This window comes from Pinus tabuliformis, chromosome 4_2, assembly GCF_031772625.1.
Source record: "Pinus tabuliformis cultivar Carrire ecotype Pingquan chromosome 4_2, CPIR1, whole genome shotgun sequence".
NCBI classification, from domain to species: Eukaryota; Viridiplantae; Streptophyta; class Pinopsida; order Pinales; family Pinaceae; genus Pinus; species Pinus tabuliformis.
Window position 1 is genome coordinate 823,951,429 of NC_142304.1, and position 16,178 is coordinate 823,967,606.

At 37.7% G+C, this 16,178-nt stretch overlaps 1 long non-coding RNA gene across 2 annotated transcripts in view; it reads right to left on the minus strand.

The window, feature by feature from the left end:
- Positions 1–2,148: 2,148 nt before the first annotated feature.
- Positions 2,149–16,178, minus strand: part of LOC149172202 (uncharacterized) — a 37,119-nt gene continuing 23,089 nt past the window's right edge. The window contains exons 2-4 of one of the 2 annotated variants that reach the window (XR_016259615.1): positions 3,977–4,087; positions 2,849–2,951; positions 2,149–2,769 (exon numbers count right to left, since the gene is read on the minus strand). This is a non-coding gene — a long non-coding RNA (uncharacterized LOC149172202). Of the gene's footprint in view, positions 2,952–3,976; positions 4,088–16,178 lie in introns of both variants that reach the window. The other variant, XR_016259614.1, reaches the window with a different exon arrangement.

Here is a 16,178-nt window from a genome sequence, read left to right on the forward strand (position 1 = left end):
CACCTGAGAATGTGCTTCCTAACGGATAGGAATAATACCTTGTGAATTTTTGAAAGGCAGTCTCCCAGACAAGCCTGCTTCTACTTATTTTTTGGAGAACACATGTCATCTAATTGTTCTATACATCAAAACCCAATAGACAAACTCATTCCTATACCTCCTCGGTCTTCTCCATTCCAACTATGCTGAATGGTCCTCAATTCAGAGACAAAGTACCAGTATTCTCTTCATGCAATCTCAAAAAAACTCTGAGGGCCAACCTACCTTCATTGGATGAATGGAAGGTATTAGCACATCTATTTAGTGTGCATCTAGATGTGCATTTGTGGCTTCTTCAGCACAGGTGTACACCACAGTGATGATTCGGTTTTGTGCTTGTGCAGAGGTGAGACATGGCATTTTATGAACAATGCTGCTCAGTGTTCCTGGAACAGAGTTTAGATTTTTATCATCCTTGCTGGCATGTGAAGGTTTGTCAAACCTTGAATATTCTCATCATGTAGATGTATTGATTAAGTTAGTGAAATTGCCACCTCCCCATTGACATCTTTTCATTACCAAATTGCCAAATGCTATAAAAAAGGTTGACCAAGGTTGTAGTGTGAACTCCAGTGTTTTTGCTGAGGCAGAAGCCATGCTTCTTTCAAGTCAAATGTCTAGTGCTACAATTCTCAGGGTACTTCAGGACTTGAGCTCTCTTGCTTCCTCACTTAACAAGGCAAAGGATTATTAGTTACTACCTTATAGAGATCATGATGAAAGTGTTATTATAATCAGGAGTCTTAAATTAGCCGCTGAACTTCTATGGTAACAACTGGGTCTCTGTATCAGTAAGATAGAAAAACTGGTCATCTTCATTGTCTATTGTACTTGTGTCTTCTGGTGCTAATGGAGTTTTACTCCCTCTACCACCAGGCACACAAAATATCTTGCCATATATTGACGTATTTTTGTAATATGTGAAAAGTTGCAACCTCATCCAATGACACCTACACAGCTAGAATACACCAGTGCTACCTCTAGTGAGATAAAATCAGCTGCAAGTTCATCTGATTCCTTAGTGCTCAAGATCCTGGCCCATTGATTACACATAATCGAAGGGAATATCCTTCACTTTGACAAGTGAAACAACCATTAAAATCAAGGCAACAATATCAAGATGAGTCCACACATGCTATATTATTAGATTGACATGGTAAACTGATATCTTGTTCCCTGTTCAGATTGCTGGGGCTACCTTTAGATTCTTTCTTTTTTATTGTACAGACTTTAAACTAAACACATACCCAACCCATTTCCTTGTAAGCATTACTAAGCATAGGATGATAACATGGGGCATTTTCCTGGATCGGATTCCAGCTTAGCTATTGCCTCTGCTTTTGGGCATATGGAAAGTTAAGTGCATTCTAGGGGAATTTGATTGCTTGTTTCTTTGTGTCAAGATATCTGCAAATGTCCTTGCTAACACTGTGACATCAATGTAAGAGAAGTCCTTATAATGAAATGGGTATTTATCTCAGGAGTTTATTCTTGCGCATTCTCACACTTTCAAAGCTTGCATATGTGCCAGAAATCATTGACAAGTACCTAGACTTGGAAGAAAACTCAAAGTTGCTATGTAGTGACCTAACCCAATTCCAATTCAAGAGGTATAGAACTTAATCAATAATAGCACTCGAAGGGTTATGCTGCTACTGAGCTCCATTTCATAGAAACAGAGATCTCAACGAGTTAAAACTCAATCCATGGACCATTGAAGAGTTAGATCTAGCATTCAGTATTGCAATGAGAATATATTAAATACACCAATCTTATCTATTCGTTCATAAGCAACATCTGACAAACACCTTTGGCATCTAGCCCTTAGTTTTTACTAGAGATGCCTGAAGCATCATTACATAAACAAAATGCAATCTTTTGGGAAGTCCATTCAAATGTGGAATCCAAGTTAAGCATTGATATTAGACCTTGCATGCACATTTCATGGATTGTTGTAGTAGTGACATAAAAATGGACTAGGTCAGTTATATCATATATGTCAAAGATAGTCTAACTCGGAGTATGAAACTGCCATCTAATCTATAAACCTGACTAAATGGTCCAAACTTGAAACTGTGACCCTTCTTTGCAAATTGCATGTGCTACCAATTAACCATACTTAAAAGGCTTTAAATTCAATACTAGAGTAATCTTATGGAGGAGCTGTTGGGTTTGGAAAGTCACCACAGAACAAAGGCCATTAGGTTAATCTCCTGAAACAAGGTGTTAACATAGTCTTCCGAGAGGCACATTTTGCATCAGGAGGTTTGGACAGTCACCACAGAACAAAGGCCAGTGGGTTAATCTCTTGAAACAAGGTGTTAACATAGTCTTCCAAGAGGCACATTTTGCATCAGGAGAAACCCTATACTGGTCTCTTTTTATGAGGAAGCAAAAACATGACAAATGTTTGGTTAGGTAGGAATACAGCTTGTCAATTTGGTCTAGCTTGAGTGATTAAAAGAGAAGGTTGTTAGGCTCTCTACCATTTCATGGATTGATATAGTGATGAGACAAAAGAGGCTCCCCCTTGAGACTTAACTAGGTCGTTCATAACAGCTGTGGTGTTGGTGCCTTAACTTAGCCAGAAAATGCCAAAACTCTATTGATGCACAAAATTTATTACTGAATCGACCTCAGAATATGCCAGTCACTGAATATGACATGCATGGCTGTACCAAGGAGGCCCTAAACTTTTGAACAATGGAACCTTACATTGGTATGGTCAACCTACATGGGGAGAAACAAAAGATTTTAATAAGATGCCAGCAAAACCTAGACACTGTTGTGTGAGATTATTGCTTGGTACCTGCAGATTGCACAACGACATCTGTGGTTGAGCCAGCAAGAAGTGATCCCTTCAGGTGGATCTTACCAATAAAATATACGTAGCGGTCTCCGATCTCCGAGGTCTGTGAACCACATAGACATAAACCAAATGAAAAATAAATAAATTTACAACAACAACAAAAAATCATAGGTCTAACCAGCAAATATATATATATATATATACACATGCGTCCCATTTCAATGGTGTACATTCCCAAAACTCATGTCCGTCTGTCCTAGTGTCAGTGTCATGTGTGACTTAGATTGAGCATAAGAAAGCAAAAGCATTTACTATGGAAGCCAAGTTAAGCATTGATATTAGACCTTGCATGCACATATCATTGATTGTTGTAGTAGTGACATAAAAATGGACTAGGTCAGTTATATCACATATGTCAAAGATAGTCTAACTCAAAGTATGAAACTGCCATCTAAGCTATAAACCTGACTAAATGGTCCAAACCTGAAACCGTGACCCTTCCATGCAAATTGCACGTGCTACCAATTAATCATAGTTAAGGTTTTAGATTCAATACGAGTAATCTTATGGAGGAGCTGTTGGGTTTGGAAAGTCACCACAGAACAAAGGCCAGTGGGTTAATCTCCTGAAACAAGGTGTTAACATAATCTTCCGAGAGGTAAATTTTGCATCAGGAGAGACCCTAGACTACCCTCCTTTTATGAGGAAGCAAAAACACGACAAATGTTTGGTTAGGTAGGAATAAAGCTTGTCAACTTGGTCTAGCCTGAGTGATTAAAAGAGAAGGTTGTTAGGCTCTCCACCATTTCATGGATTCATATAGTGATGAGACAAAAGAGGCTCCCCCTTGAGACTTGACTAGATCATTCATAACAGCTGTGGTGTTGGTGCCTTAGCTTAGCCAGAAAATGCCAAAACTCTATTGATGTACAAAATTTATTACTGAATCGACCTCAGAGTATGCCATAATCACTGAATATGACATGCATGGCTGTACTAAGGAGGCCCTAAACTTTTGAACAATGAAACCTTACATTGGTATGGTCAACCTACATGGGGAGAAACAAAAGATTTTAATAAGATGCCAGCAAAACCTGGACATTGCAGTGTGAGATTATTGCTTGGTACCTGCAGATTGCATAACGACCTCTATGGTTGAGCCACCAAGAAGTGATCCCTTCAGGTGTATCTTCCCAATACAAATATTCTGTGGATGTAGCGGTCACCGATCTTTGGGGTCTGTGAACCACATAGACATAAACCAAACAAAAAATAAATAAATAAATAAAAACAAAAAACTTCATAGGTCTAACCAACAAATATATATATATATATATATATATATATATATATATATATATATATCTATATATATATATATAAATACATGTCCCATTTCAATGGTCTACATGCCCAAAACTCATGTCCGTCTGTTCCAGTGTCAGTGTCATGTGTGACTTAGATTGAGCATAAACAGATACATGTGAGAAAGCAAAAGCACAACTACTAATTGCAGAGGAAATACAGGGGACACAAAAAAAAGGTACAGAAAATTATATTTCACTAATTAACTAATTCAATTGAATTACTTCTTGTGCCCCACAATGATTGATTGAGACAGTATTTGGGAATCTTTCTTATATTATTCCTAAAACTGCATTGGTTCATTTTACTGCATTAGTGATAGTTTATTGGTTGACTAGGGCACAATGATTAGTGTTATTTTCTTAAATTCAGTCATAAGCTGATGTTTTTCAATATTCTGTCACACGATTCACCAAATTGAGATGAATGCTTCTCATGGAGTGTTGGGTCCCACTCTTTAGGTGATAAGAATTTATTTTTGTGTAAGAAATTATCTACTTGTAAGGCTACGTGGGCTAGAAAGATAGCAAGAAAGTTCCATATCATCATATTTGTCATTTACTGGCATTACCTTGACATCTTCTCATCCTTCCTGATAAATATGATGACATCATCTTCCCATCCTTGCTATAAACATCATAATATCATCTTCTTATCCTTTCTGGAATTTACTTTGCCCAACTTGAGGTGTATTTTTTCAATGGCATGGTTTTCTGGTTTATTTCAAAATTTTGGAGACTTTCTTCATCCATTTCAAACAGTTCTAAAATATCCAATTAATTCCTCTTAGTGATATCAAAATCGAAACAATCATTGAACTGACCGACAACAGAAATCAAAACTAAACAAAAAATGAAAACAGAACTGGACCACAAAACCAGTCAACCAAAAAATAGATAAAATATTCAACTTTTGGAAAAATTACAAATTCATGTGCATCCATATGAATCCAAACGATCATACACAAATATGCAAAGTTTCTCATGTATGTAGCAAGCAAGGGTGCATATAACCAAAATAGCACCAAGTACAATCCATATCTGAAACCAAAATACATCAACAAAGATGTTCTAAAACTCTCCAAATCAGCCCAACAAATTCTTCAAATCATCTCTCCAAATCAACCCAAGATACTCAACTCAAAATTTCCAAATTTTTGCAATGAATTGTGAGTCAAATGGAGGGTGGGGAGCTCTTTAAATAGCATTAGGGTGGGCCTCGGGTTAGGTTTTCATGTTCAACCTTTATATATTTTATCGATTTTTTTTTAAATATTCAAGTCGTCCCCATCACCAGCTATATGGCTTTGTACAGAATGGAGTTGGGCGGTTCTGTACAGAACCAGTTAGTTTTGACATTTATCACCAATTCCAGTATGGAACCAGCCATTTACAGTGTGGAACATTCAATAGAACCAGTACGGACCCCTAACCGATTGGTTCAGGATGGTTTCACCAAAAATAATCTAGTTCTGATAACATCGATTTCTCTGGCTAATGATTTTGTCTGGCTTCTGTCAGCATAACTTAGAACTTTTCATTTCCAAACTTTCAATACTAGGTCTAAGAATTTAGAAAAAGGCTTTTCTAGTGTTGGTAAGATTGAAATAGTCCATGCATCTAAATCCATGCATGGAGAAATCAAAACTACAGTTTTAAGTTTGTAGTACATTTCAACCAGCAATTCATGTCGCAAGGGTGTTGTTATAGGTTTAAAGATTTCAAAAAGGATAAAAGTTATGTTACATGATCATAGCTTTGGTTTAGAGCACCTAAAACAATCACAAATTGTTTTATGACAATTTTGCAACATTTATATTTCTGGATTTACGGATTGAAAGAGTCCAGGACCTATATAAAGCACTAAAATGATGAATCCCACAAGATTAGTTGAACTAATGAGACCTACTAGGTCAAATTCTTAGCAAATAATTCATCTTAAAGATATCAATCAATGACTCATTTATTGCTAAAACACAGTTCAACAAAATGACCATAAAAAAATTTATGGCTTCAACTCCTAAAGTTTTATACACCTTTTGATTTTACTTCAAATATGTGAAGCATGTTGGCAATTTATGGCATGGAAACAATGTTCAATGATTTCGATTCCAAGAGATGCATTTCTTGAACAAATTCTAGATCTCTTATTTTGCATTTATTAAAATAGCTCTCTCGAATAATTGTTTAGGTTCCTCTCCTTTCCTGACATAAAACTTTGACAAATAACCCAATAAAAAGCAAACAAGAATAAAGCCAAACCATAATGGATAAATTATTTCTCCAAGCATTTTGTATACCATGCAAACAGTAACAAATAACTGACATGTTAGGCGGCTACAATATGTTTCACAATGGGGCTTTCATTAACACTTCAAACACATGTAATGCTGCAATACAGTACTCTCAGAAAAACTCAGTACAATCCTACTCCACAAATCACCCAATATATTGGCTCTTACACGCTTAGGATATGATGCAATGACTGTCCTGTCACCTGGATGGCACGTGCGAGCTTTGATTTCCCTAACTTCATGCCATGGGGAGTCTGTGAGCCCATAATGGCTAAATCAAACCTTGAATCCAACATTTCTATTGACAATTCTTCTCTGGTTACTGTTGATTCCAGTGTTGATGCAACTGTGTCTGGACAGAAATTCCTGAATGGTCAAAATGCCCTAGGAAGTTCATTTTGGAAGTCTTCCACAATGAAATGGATCTTTTCTTGATGGAACTCCAATAGTCATTTAGTTTTCTGAATACAATTTTGTGTGTGCTGATTATCAGCAACAAGCATTGCTTGGCCATTTCATGGACCACATTCCTTTGTGGATGATCATCAAGGTATGGATGCAGGAGGTAGGGGAGTCTCAGATGGCTTTGGAAAACTACCCATAGCTTGACCATGGGCTTCCTTTTTGTTTTATTCTTTGAATAAAGTTGTTTTTGATGAAAGTGTTTCCAGCAATCCTTGGTAAATATAAACACCTTAGTTGTCTTCTCCTGGTGGTATGAGAAACTCTCGGTGAAGAGAAACACACAGTTATGTCTTTTCCTGGTGTTTGCATCAAGTTCCCTGGGATAGCCATGCAATATTGGCCTTTCCACAAACATATTTCTTATTCTCTCACTCACTTTAACTATCACAGGCCTGAGAAACTTTACAACCCTCAGGGGCCAGAAAAGCATGCCTGAAGTTTAACTTGTCCAAAGACCTTAAAGAATAAGTTCTGATTGGGGTTGGCAAAAAGATGTTTATATAACTTGTGAGGTACCTCTCTCCTTAGAGCCCATGGGAGGGAAAATTGCTTCCATCCAAATAAAAGTAAATGTTATCAAAGAATAAGGGAATCTATAAGACAATGCCTCCAGAATATCCTTTTCAATGAAGCACTTCAAGTCAGGGTGGCCACACTCAATGGTCATTTGAATATTGTCAAGATTCAAAGTGCCAAAGGGGCACAATTCTAGGGCCATCATCCAATGGCTTAAAAAAGGCGACAGGCCTACAAAAGGATTTTTATTTTTTAGGGGCCCTATATTCAAAAGAAGGCTTGAAGAGAATCTCCACTACGAAATCAACCAAGGGTAGGCTTACTTAAAAGATGAAATTGAGAAACAATATACTTCTCAGTTCTCCCTACAAAAGATTTTTCAATTGCAAATACTAAATGAGGAACGTCCACACAACCTTGTCTTGGAGTTGTGTCACAAACTTTATGAAGCGCAAAGAATACTGTGTGACTAGTCTTTGACTTTGGGTAAGCTAGCTGCTACCCTCTCAAACATGAACAATGATGATGGTAAGCCCTAGGATTAGACAGATTCCATTGTGAATTCTATAATGCTACTTAGTACTTTGTCAATCCAGACATTTTGCAAAGGTTTACAAAGAATCCATCACACAGAAATCATTGAGAACCAACTTAAACAAAGGCATTATCAAGTTTATACCCAATGTTAAAGATTCCAAAGTGAATATGGGTTGGAAGCCTATCACTCCGTTGAATGTCTCATGTAATAGTCTTACCAAAGCTCAACACTCATAATCAAGCATATTCTCATGATTATTATCAAACCTGAGCAGACTTGTTTCACCAAAGGGCAATTTATCATCGAAAATATTATTGCAGGCTGTGAGGGCATGGAGTGGCCCAGTCATTATGGCCATAACATCTTATTCATCAAAAAAACCAGCTTCGAAAAAAAACTTACAAGATAGTAGGGTATCCCTTTATTCTACCTCTTGCATTTGAGCCAACTTCTCTAAAGGCTACTAAAATATTATTCACCAAGACCTAACTTTGTCTCTCTTAATGAGTGTAAAATTAAACCAGAGTTAATCCTTCTTTGATCAATTTTCCAAACAGAGGCCAGTTTCTTTCTGATAGCTCATAGGGTCAAGGAAGGTCTCATTAAAGCGGATTCATCTGCACAAACCATACCCAATGATGCTTGTGAATGTGCTAAAACTCAATGTTCTAGAACAGAAGTCAATTAATAATGTGCTATGGATTACTTAGGCATTTTCTGCAAGGCCCTAAGCGCTAAACATTTAGTGAGCCAAAACCTATTGCTACAGGTAGAGCTCACAGGACATGCCAGATTGACTTAAAGGTAGAGCTCACAGAAGATGCCAGATTGACTTAAATTAGAAGGGCGGGCTTGTGTCAAGTCAAGCCAGAAATTCAAATTCCTAGGTATTTCTTTCTCTTTTCAAGCAACATTTGAGGAACAATGGGACATGCCTATCCAAATACGGGAAAAGAATTTTGGTAAATGGATTTATAAGCCCAAGACTTTAGCAGCATGATTTCAAATCTGCGCTAAGCGTTGGCTCCCATGCATGTTATTATTTATTGTATGTGCCCTAGGTTGCGTCTTTGCACCAACTTTGATGGGGGGATGGTCTTCAACTTTTCATAGATTCAGGAACCTTTAATACACATGGAAGGAATGGAGTGGCTTGGGTATCCGCAGAACTCACACTCCAACCCATCCCTCTATGCTAAGTGGATTGGTTGTGCTCTGGAAGGAAATTGCATTCACATAGTAAAAATACTGGGGACTGAACCTTCAATCATTTATCAATAAGCATTACCCCAGACAATTTTAAGATTAAATGTACCTTTCTGGCCCATAGTATATGGAAAGCTTGGAAGGTTATAAAGCCAAAACCTCCATAATATCCACCTTGGCATCCCCACAATAAATAACTTTTGATAAAAACATATATTCTGGTTGTACCAATTCCCCAACTCGGCTTGGCAATAGGTATTGACCTGCTGTAGTCACTTACTTCACATTTCGATCCCGTAAAAGCAATCCCTTCCTTGGAGATTAATTACCATAAACTGTGGACTTCCACTCAACTTGGCAGCTTATGTGAACTGAAAACTTTTTATTCATTTAGAAAAACAAATAATAATATATTGTTCAATCAAACTCTGGTCATTAGTGAATTTTGTTGGGTTGCATATCATTGTCTATACCTAGAATCACCATAGGTGGCCTCATCCTCTAGACCAGCCTCCAAATGATAAGCTAAACAAAGTTCCATCGATAATTTCGAAGGGTGAGAAGCAACAAGAAAATAATCACTGAGAAGTTAGTGCCCCAAAGACTGAGCCAAGAAACAATCCATCAAGAAGCCACCAACATAATGACAAAAGGATGAAATGCCCACATTGGGATCTGATACAAACTGTTATGATGTACTAATGATCAGGGCCTTTAATTTTGGACTTTCCTTGATTTTGGTTTTGGCATGTCATATGGCACTTTACTAGCTAGGTGTATTAAGGTCAAGGTTTGAGATGTTATATGGTTTTCTTCCAAACCAGTTTTGTAGCCCTTAGTAGCACCATTTTTCGGTTGAAACGAACCATGTATGTATTGTCATCATTAATAATAAAAAGAAGCATTACCCACCAAAAACAAAAACAAAAAGAGGTCTCAAGCTTCCATTCCTAAACTTGAAATCAACCTTTTACCAAATAAACACAAGTCTTCAATAACACATAGAATAATTAACAGGTCCAAAAGGGTTCCTTCACTTGGGGAGAAAACAAATCAAATAAAACAAAAACAAAAAGAGGTCTCAAGCTTCCATTCCTAAACCTGAACTCAACTTTTTACCAACTAAACACAAGTCTTCAATAACACACAGAATAATTAACAGGTCCAAAAGGGTTCCTTCGCTTGCGGAGAAAACAAATCAAATAAAACAAAAACAAAAGAGGTCTCAAGCTTCCATTTCTAAACTTGAACTCAAATTTTTACCAAATAAACACAAGTCTTCAATAACACATAGAATAATTAACAGGTCCAAAAAGGTTCCTTCGCTTGGGGAGAAAACAATCAAATAAAAAAAATATCACCAAAAACTCGCTCGAACTCAGGTAAAAGTCAAAGAATCCACATAACTCCCAAAAATTTTTGAGCTCAACAAAAATTTGGTTGCAAATAAAAAATGCTACAGAAGCAATAAGTTCCAATTGACTCAAGAGGCACTCAAAACAAGACATTTTCACACAAAACGTGAGTACTGGAAAATAAATTTCGTCAATTTTTGCGGAAGTTGCACTGGGAAAGCAGTAGCCTCAGTCAATCCCTACTACTACACAAATAATTGTCATGATTTTTAGTTTTTAACGCAATCAAATCCAATTAATTTATTTATTTTATCTTTCCATGCCAAAAATTCGCTCCACAACCCATTTCATTTTGGAATGTGATGCTTTCAGAAACATCAGGGACAATTATGGCAATATGTTTGCATCGGTCCCTTGGCATTGTCTTTTTAGCGAGGTGACTGTTAGAATGTTGGGTCAGTTCATCGTCAATTTGAATAAGAAAATGGGTTGAAATACAAAAATCGAAAAGCATGGAGGTTGGTGATCCCATAGACTATTTTTAGTCTCATGGACGTTAAAATATCATTCATTCATTCATTAAAACAATGAACCGTAATCAAATAAATTTAAAAATAACTCCATGACCATCCCAAACCAGAAAAAAGATCCATCATATGGACCCAGTAATTATGAAAATGACATCGTATCTCAGTCGCAGGCCTAAAAATTATATATTGACAGACATCACATACCATCAACATTATCATTGGTTTTTTATGTCACTATATTTTCCATCGCATCACCGCTTGACACTGCGTGTCGTGCAATCATTGTCGAAACATTATCTATAAACCGAAGGGAATATCATTTTCTGTGGGTCGTTTGGTGGAGAAGTAATCATCAATTCAGCGGTTCTACCACAAACTTTACTAGTGGATTTCCAACCTGCAAACTCTTTTATTTGTTTACCAAGATGGTCGGAGGAAGATGCCACAGCAGCAGGCAGAAAGGATTTTCCCCATTAGAAAATAGTGAAGTTGCAACTAGTTGCTCTTCCTGGGATGAAGATAAAAATGAAAAAATATCCTAATCAGTCAAAGAATTTAAATTATTTGAGTTGCAACAACTGGTGAATGAAGCTGTCTAGTAGCACCCAGATTTAATTCAGAAGCTCAAGGTAACAGGGGATTGTCACGAACAACAAAATGAAGTAATGCAAAAGAAGGTAGATAGTGTGAGTTGTTTGCCTGAAATACAAAGTTCGGGAGTTTTGTTCCTATCATGTCCCTTCCCAAAAGAATTTGTAATAGGTTTTGTCTCTCCACAATTTTGTACAAATTTTGTTAAGGAAAAGGACCGAAGCAATGTGTACTTAGGAACTTAGGAGAAATGAAGGCCAGATTAATTTGCTAGTGGAAGGTGGGGGCCACCCACGTGGGAAAATGCATTGGGCAATTCGAATTGCCTTGGAGGAAAATCATATGGCTTTCGGAGGGGCCCACATGGGGAAAAGGGAGGCCCACGAAGTCATTAGAAGGAAGAGTTCCTCACTTGGGGATTCATTCATTCTTGCATATCGAAAATCACTTGAATATTTGCTCGAGCTGCTTAGCTGAGTCAACTGGTTGCTTAGCCACGAATCTCTCAAGCGGGAGATTCAACATTACCTTTGGGGGACTATGAGTGCCACCCTAAGAAGGCATTTTCAGAGCACCAGGGAGGATTCATAGCCAACACATTCATCCACAAACCAACAGTGCATATTTCAGGGCCAGCAGAGAAGGGAACATGCAGTTGGGGACAAAGCTTTATTGGGTCAGCACTTGCCGGAGGAATCTGAAGAGTTGAAGGACTTTAGGAGGTCAGCACTTGGGAGGAGTTTTGGAGCATGTGTGTGCAACAATTGGGCAGTTCAAAACTCATCCTTGGAGGACAGCACAAAGGGAGACACTGAGCAACACGTGGGTCTTGAGAGAGAGAGCCATAGCACCATAATTACAGTTGGGAAGAAAGGAAATTCATAAAGGGTCTCATTTCAGTGATTTGGGGCAGTTTTGGAGAGCTTTCCTAGCTTCATTCAGACAGGCCAAGTTTGTCAGCTTCAGCAGAGGACAAACTCCTTGGGGGTCGAATTTCAGAAATTTGAACTAGGCCAAACCCTTCCTGGGTTTTGGTGGGTTTTTGCTGAGGATACAGGAGCTGGAGTTTTATAATTTTCTGAGCACGGGAAGCAATGATTCCAGCGTTTTTGCTCCAGAGACAGTGTAGATCAGTTCTAGAGCAGTTGGGCAGCTCTCAGATCAACATTTGCTCACCTGGGTTTTGGTCACGCTTGTCCTTGGAGACAAGCCCAAGCCTAGGGGCACCATTCCATTCACTGTTGTATTTGCCCTTGATGATTTAATAACATGGCTCGGCAGTTCTCTATTTCCAGCGTTTTCATGGGTGTATGATGTTTATTTCACATTTCTGATTGCTAGATTGTCTGTTTGCTTTGTTATCACTTAATTTCCTAGTTAGAAACATTACAGTTCCGCATCACTCCTTCCCCGAGAACTCGACCAGAGGCAATGTTGTACTAGCAGTAGATCCAATCCAATATCCTATAGTAGATCCTCAGGATGTAGAGGCAAAGTTCGATGAAAGAAATGGGAAAAAGGTAAATGAAATATCTTGATCCTGGGATCAAATCTCTCTTCCAAGATCTCTCCTTCAAATTGGGCTTTGAACAGTGGCCCTTTACGTGCTCCGTTCTCCATTCGTCTTAAAACTCTCTCTACAGGGAAAACGCTCATTATAGAGAATGCCATTCCAGAGAATAGGTAGCCAAATGGTACATACAATACCAATGCCAACTTTCATTGAAAGCAAGGCATGTAATCTAGATGCAGAAATTCAAACGATCCATAGGATATCTACAATGATAATGCGACCTTTCTGTTTGTTGGAGTTGAAAGTTTGAATCCAAACAACAGAACTTGTTAAAGAGTTTTTTGTAAATCTGAGTGATTGTAGGAAGGCCAGATGCGTAAGCTAAGTCATCTGTTTTGGTCTCCAGTGTTTAATGAAATAGGGGACCTGGTTATGGAAGACTATTATATTTATGCACTATGTGCATCACCTTCATGGTGATTTTCATTTTAATTGAACAAATAGAGAGGGAATACTTTAAAACGACAACCAAAAAAACAAACAAAATCTGCAAAAAAATGCAATCTGAATAATGCGGCAACAAAGTTCATTCAACGCAGCAACAACTTAAAATTAACGGATATCGAATTCAAAAAGATATGTAACTCCATATTGAACCCTAACAAATGTGGATGGGCTCGAAAGTTTTCTCACCTTGAGAAACTGCCGTTGGCTGGGGGCTTAGGTGATGAAAATTATGTTAACCAGTTTCTGCCCTATGTCGTCGACGATGTGCTTCCCATACTTGAGGACTTCTGCCCCGTGCACCGATTGCCAGGTCCATGAAATTCAACTGACGAATGCATTGGGCATTATGATTATTATTAATGTGATAAGTGTTATTACTACCAGCCTCGGCTGCTACTGCCCTCCTCCCATAGGACCATGTTTCGGTGGATACCTCAAACTATACGAGGCCTCGAGCTTAGCCGCTGGGAACTGCGGCTTATTATTAAAACTACTAATTTGTTGGTCTCTGTGTAACCTCTCTGACTTTAAAAGCATGGTAAAACCTCAGTATTAGAGGAAAATATACCTTGTAAAAACCTGACGCCAAGGGTTTAACGGTGAAACTCTGGCCAAATCTTGCAAAATGAAAATCCACAGATAGCGGAGGAGGAGACAAGCTCAATGCTGTGAATGGATCCGAATCCCTTGAACAAATTCCCATTCCACAGCAATGAAGCTCTGAAGTCCCTGAATGAAAGTCGAGTAATGATTCCAGAGGCCCATGCGTTTGTTTAGTTAGTTTGCTTAACTTTTTGCAATTTTAACTGAATGAAACTAGCAATTGCACCAAATGTTGCAATGGAAACGCCGTAAGGCAATAGATTATAACATTAATTAATGTTTCTCTGACAATTTTTGAAAGGCAGAAAAATATCTAGAAAAGGCAAGGACCATGCTACAGTAAAAACTTACATCTTGCTACCTTAGAGTAGGACCAAGCTCTAATCCTTGAACTCTATTGGAAAATTTCAGTGAGCACAGAGTTTCTCCATGTCATTTTCATGGATACTAATTTGTACAAATAAGTCTTTGTGCATCCTCCTGAGTGAACATGCATCAAATTGGTGTTAGATGTTGTGCAAAGACTCTGAGATAAGACAATATCATACCATCTCTATATGAGCTCATTCCTTCTACCATCAGCTGCCAAAACATGGCTCCTCCACCTACTCTTCCATGCTAGCAGAAGAATATATATATAGTGAAAAACTTACATCTTGCTACTCCGAGTAGGACCAAGCTCTAATCCTTGAACTCTATTGGAAAATTTCAGTGAGCACAAAATTTTTCCCATGTCATTTTCATGGGGACTAATTGTACAAATAAAGTCTTTGTGCATCCTCCTGAGTGAACATGCATCATATTGGTGTTAGATGTTGTGGAAGGACTCTGAGACAAGACAATATCATACCATCTTTATACATTCTTCTGCCATTAGCTGCCAAACATGGCTCCTCCACCTGCTCTTTCCATGCTAGAAGAAGCATATATTTGTTTATAAACCATATCAAATAAATTGTCTCTCTAGTCAATGCCGAATCTTGGGTCTTTAGAGGATTTTTCAAAAATCTACAAACAGAACTAGTTTCTTCAATATTCTACTTCCATCTTCTAGATGGTTCTTTATCCAACCTAACCGAATAGTTAATAAATAAGGGCAAACTTCTCTTTGTATTCAGACTGATGCCTTCCAAACGAACTTTATTTGTGTATAGACATATGCAGTGAATAATTAGGAATATGTTAATTAACCCCAATTATTCTCCAGAGCGATAAGAAAATAAGGGCAAACTCATTTCAAAAATTCTTAATGCTACCGTTCCATCTTCACTTAGATTGTGTGGAAATAGGAAGCTTTCCCGAAGGATTACAGGAAGAAAATGAGACAACATTAAGAAATTCAGTTGAATTTGGAGGAGATGAATGTGATGGCAAGGCAAATCTATATTAAACTTTAATAATCAAATATGTTGAATAAATCTGCCACCATTGGAAGAGGAACATTTAATCCCATGAGCCACTGATGCGTTGGGCTGAAGGTCCCTCTCCAATTTGAAGAATATACGGCTCTCTAAATGATATTTCTCAAGGAAAACAAGAAAACAATGTTCTCACACCATAGGGCGTTTATTATTAGCTCCATATTTGCTAAAATTTGCATTTTCTGTTTACAAACATTCTAAAGCTAAGTTGTCTTCTTGCATAGACGCAGACGAACAATGATGAGGAGAATTAGGGATTTAAAAATTATAAATTGCATGCCTGCTAGTTCCAAAAGAATATCCCAATAACTCTAGCACATATAAAGAGCAAATTCTTTCTAGGAAAGAAAAGGCAATCTGTTAACTTAAATGATCAAACATGTTGCATAAATCTGCCACAACGACGTTTGAAACAGTACATTTACAT